This window comes from Perognathus longimembris, chromosome 7 (assembly GCF_023159225.1).
Source record: "Perognathus longimembris pacificus isolate PPM17 chromosome 7, ASM2315922v1, whole genome shotgun sequence".
NCBI classification, from domain to species: Eukaryota; Metazoa; Chordata; class Mammalia; order Rodentia; family Heteromyidae; genus Perognathus; species Perognathus longimembris.
Window position 1 is genome coordinate 40960898 of NC_063167.1, and position 5599 is coordinate 40966496.

A 5599-nucleotide genomic window follows, 5' to 3' on the forward strand; every position below is an offset into this window, starting at 1 on the left:
ACGCCCCTTCTGTGCATAGCTGCTCCCCACCATGCCCCCTCTCACAGCCAAGGTCTTCTGGCTTTGCAGGGTCAAGGTCCTCCCCGCCACTCCAGTCCCTGTCTGCAGGGCTGTCTCTTTCCGTTAGTCTTCAAGCATGATTCTCCACTCCACCATGCATGGCACAGCCCTGCTCCGGCCTTACCCTAGCGCCCCAGGAGTCTTGGGCCCCTTCTCCTTTGCTTTCTCCTCCAAGGTCCTCCTCCCCCAGCAGCATCCTGCCTACTCTCCACTTACCCCTCAGCCCTGCTCATGGGGAAGCCGCCTTTGGCATGCCCAGGAAGAACTCACACAGAGCCTGGAAAAGGCCTGCTAAGAGGTTGTTTGGATCCATGTGACCGCCCATCTTTCTCCCCATCACTGTGGTGTATGACATAGGGCGTATGATTTCTAGGCACCTCAGATATTCGAGTTGCTTTTCTCCCCCAATCACCCTCTTGCCCTGAGACTGCACTGGGCCTGGCAAACATGACAACAGATATTTACATAAATTATTCCCCCTGACAGTTACACAGAAGATAACCTTGTTAGTCCCATCTCAAGAAAACAGGTTAAATCTGGAGGACCACATACAACTGCAAGCCCAATACTTAGGTGGTCAAGGTAGGAGGATTCGAGTTCTATACTATTAGGGCTACTTCAAGATATTCTTCCATGCAAACAAGCAAAAAAACAAAAACAAAAACAAAACAAAACCACTTTCTAAAAAAATAGAAAAGAAAAAAGAAATTGGGAAACAAGTTCTGTATTAAGTAATATGGTGGGGAATTTGTCTGCAGAAACATCCAAAGAGAGGGGCCGTGATTGGAAATTTTTATTAAGATTACAAAGCATTGCATGAAGACCCCCACCACTCTGCCGGGTCTGTACTCAGGATACAGCTCCTCAGAGAGCCTCAGCCTCACATGGCATGTTCGTGTCCACATGAAAGTCCACCAGGGCTGTGACTGTTTCAATGCAGCGCATGGAAACATTGAGACACTTAAGTGGCACACAATATAACAGAGTATGAAGCTGCAGTTGAACTCTAAATCACACTGGGATTGCCTGGGAGCAGTATCTCTTCTTTAGACATGTTAATAGAACTCATTAGTAAATTCATCTCTGCTTACTATTTTTTGTTTGAGAAATGCTGAGCTTTCTTTCAGTATTATATGTCTATGCAGATTTGCTACACTTAAGTAAGTGTTGGTGATTTTCAGTGTAGGTGATTTTTAAGGACTTTTTTTCATTTCCTCTGTTATGTTTTTTAAAAATTATATTAATTCATTGCAGTTGTTTTTCTCTGAAAAAGGTCATTAGTGCTGTTCCTTGTCTTGGAACTCTTGTGCTTTGAGTCTTTATTCAGTTTGCATTGTTATGCCCAAGTCGCAAGATGACCACCAAGAAGACCACCGAGAGCCAGACGTTCCGAAATGCAAAAGCAAGGCTTCATTCAGGCGGGCTGCAGCTCGGGCCTTGTCCTACACTCCGACACAGCGGAGGTTAGGAGGAAGGCCCCGAGCTGAAATTTCACAGGGCTTATAAAGGCAAAAAAACCCCACAAAGTTACAGCAATCAGGTGTTCAAGCAAGATTAGGACACAGGTACAAATCTGATTGGCTCAGGGCTAGAGATATTCCGGGGTGGTTAGAGTTAAGTATTCCCAGGTGGTTAGAGTTAAGCAGGGAGTTTCCTGACCGGCTGGGCCCTCATAAGCTTGTTGCCTCAAAAATGGGGTTTACTTCAACTCTACATTCCCCCTTGATTTATGGACATAAAGCACAATGTGGTTCAGGCCCAAAACTAAACTCCAACAACTCTTTGTCCGGGAGAGGTGTGTACCATTAGCTATATAGTGTTTAATCTGTCTTTCATGAATTGTACCAATCTATTTAGAACACAAGGTACAAATGTCAGCAACAAAATAATAATCACCAAGGGTCCCAATAAAGTAGATATTAAGGTAGTAAGCCATGGAGAATAATTGAACTACCTTTTAAACCAGCCTTGTCTTGACTCATGCTCTCTTTGTTACATTCTTAAACTTTCTAGGGATTGTCTTTCTCACTTTTAACATGCCAAAACCTTTTAATCTAAAGGAAACATTTTTGTTTCCCCAATTCTCTTTCTAAAGTCTTTCCTTATACTGTTTTTTTTAATCTGTGTCTTATAAAACTTAACATATCCCCACTCACAACATCTTTTACTTTCTCACATCATCAGCCACTTACTCGAGCATTCTGTGACAATTGAAGACAATCCTTACTTTTACACTGGCTTTTGAAGGCTGGCACCCCACTGGTTTAGGCAGTGGCCTTTGTATCCATTTCTCTGGGCCTTGATCTTTAAAGGGGAGCTGATGGGCGAAGATCATCCATCTTATGTAACTTCTTCAGGCTGACTCAAGGGAGTTGACCTTACCTAGCCAGGAACCTATAACCTTAGTCTACTTTACCAAGGGGCTGCAGGATCAGATGTCCATTAGGAGCTTTACTCCAAACTGGAAATTAGTTTGTAAAAGCTTTTTCCTGGCTGGCTGGGGAACTGATCTCTGATGACCTAAAACAATGCCTCCATTACCTTTGCATGCCTTTAACAGATCTCAATAAGGACACAATCTCAGATCTACAAGCTTTCTTTCCTGAACAGATGTATCAGCTTAAAATTCTCACTGCCAGTCAGGGCTTTGAGTAGATGCAGGGGGTTGGGATTTTTAAACTATCCCCCATTTAACAAACTTAGCTTTATGACCCACTATCACAGATGACTGGCAAGTTCCTGCCCAGTAGACAGACATGGGCATTAGAAAGGCATGCTTACAAACTATTCTTCTAGGACTTCCTGGCTTTGATTAACTTTTGAAAGGCCAAACAGGAGTGACTCTAGGATCTGACACCATCTCGACCATCCAAGCAGTGGCTTACTGCCTCTGGATGCTCCATCACTTTTGTCCCAGGAGTGACTTTTCCATGCTGGTGTAAATGCACCTTTGGCATTTCTCTTGGTCTGTCACTGGACTTGGACTTGGGGCCTGAGTGCTGTCCCTCAGCTCTCCAGCTCAAGGCTAACAAGCTGCCACTTTGAGCTCATCACAACTCTGTTCCCAGCACTCTGCTGGCTGATTAGAGACAAGTCTCTCACAGGAACCTTTCTCTGCCCGGGCTGGCTTCGAACCGCAGATTTCAGATCAATGAGTCTTACAAGAGGCCACTTTACTCCAATGAAAAGCAACAGGGTAGTCCAGACAGAAGTAGTTTTTAAGCATGCTTTTACCTGTAACTTATTAAGGGCCAATGTTACATCTTGACAAACTTGTAGGAATCACCTGTCCTTCTCTGTGGGCCTGCTGGAAACTGTTACCAAAAAAACTACAAACAAACTGGAATGGCAATTAAACATTTATTTTTGGTAGCCATAATTTTTTTTTTATCTAACTTTAAACAAACATTTAGGACAAGTTTTATTTCCAAATCTCATATCTAGAAATCCATTTTTGATTTTTAAATCCTTTACAAATCTCTGTTTTAACACTTATACTTTGGTTTTTAATTGTATTTGAAGAACTCTGAAATCTAGAGGCACCTAGGTGCAGATGCCTCCCACTGCATCAGGCTGCTTGTTTTAAAAGAGCATTTTTATTGTCTGAGTTACTGCCTAAAAAACCTTTGAACTCAATGACAAATTTGCCTTAATGCAAGAATTAAAAGCACAGAATTACAAACGCAAGAATCCAGACTTAGCCAAATTGCAAAATAGCATAGAAATCAAGTTACATCATACAGAAACTTTTTAATCCTCTTTTAAAAACTTTAATTCTTAGTACCTCCCAAGGGGTAGTTTTTAGAAATACCAATCAACTCATTTATTTTTACCATCACGTTTCCCATGTCCACCTGCAAGGAAAAGACAAAGATAGGCCTCCATTTGCCTGTCCTACAGAATGGGCATATACCCAGAAACTTCATAGGGCTTGATGAACTGCCTTTGTGCGAGCTTACTTTTTTTTTCCACCATAAGTGGACTCCCCCCAGGGCCTGTTCCACTAGTGTGGACTGCCTAAGCTGCACCTTTGCCAGTTCACCCCTCACTCCTGAGGATAGGCACACAGACCCGTCCTAGGTTTTTCCTGCCCTTTCCTATTGGTCTCTGAGAAACCCAAGCAGTTTTTTTTTTTAACAGTGATAAACCTTTACATACAAATTTCTGACACTTAACCCTGATTTTTTTAATTAAAGAAACATTTTTTTAACTATAGTTCCTCTTTAAAACAATGTAATAATCCTTTAAAGCATTTGGTAATGCCCAAACTTGATGACCATTTGAATTTAAACTTAAACTCACTTAATTTTACATCATACTACAGTCTTGAACATGTTCACACTCACACATGCACATACACACATACATATTTAAAAGATCTTAAAGCGTGCAAAATAAACATTGGCTGTACATTTCCCAGTGGCAAGAGGTATTTTTGCCAATCTTACTCCTGCATCATCTAAATTATAAGACAAAGCTTTTTTTTTTTTTGGCCAGTCCTGGGCCTTGGACTCAGGGCCCCAGCACCGTCCCTGGCTTCTTCCCGCTCAAGGCTAGCACTCTGCCACTTGAGCCACAGCGCCGCTTCTGGCCGTTTTCTGTATATGTGGTGCTGGGGAATCGAACCTAGGGCCTCGTGTATCCGAGGCAGGCACTCTTGCCACTAGGCTATATCCCCAGCCCAAGACAAAGCTTTTAACAAATGATTTTAGCATTCTCTAGCCTTATTTTCCAGGGCTTGATAGTTTTAGCAAAACATTTTAGCACACCAAATAATTTTCTGCTTAAGAAGGCTGGGTGGGGGTCCACAAAATAACAAGAGGTAAAACAATTCCAACAGAACAGAAAAGACAATACACACAGGCCTGATATTTAAAAGACTTAAAAGATGGAGATCTCACAACTTGATCCGGTGGGCCGGTGGCTTCTGTGAAGGAACAGAAGGAGCAGACCCAAGATCAAGGTGGGCGGGTTGAGCCTTGGTTAGGAGGCCCTCCCAGTCAGTTCCAGCCAAAAACCGAACTGACTTGCGTCCTACGAGTATCAAGGCCGGATTCCAGGGGTCCCCCTTCAAGAGTGGAGGATCTGGGGCGACTCCCAGTTCCGCCAGGATTGTCGTGCAAGCACGTCTGCTTTGACAATCCCTTCAAGAAATACGAGTCAGAACGGCCGTCCTCAAGAGGAAAAGTGAAAGCAAAACAGACAAACAGACAAATGACAGGACAAAACAAATCAATAGTGTTGTGTTCTTACCTTCGGGGTCTGGGGTCTCGGGAGTCTCTGGGGCTATCCTGGACGAGCCCCCAACTGTCAACAGAATGGCTAATGCCTCAAAAATGGGGTTTACTTCAACTCTACAACATAAAGTTTTCCCAATTTTGTGTTTTTTCAAAGAACCAACTTTTGGATTTTCCTGTGTGTATATATATATATATATATTTGTTTTATCATTTCTCCATTTCATTTTTTTCTCCTCATTGCATTATTTTCTTCTATTCATTTGTATAATTTCTTTTCTCTCATGAAATTCTTAAATCTA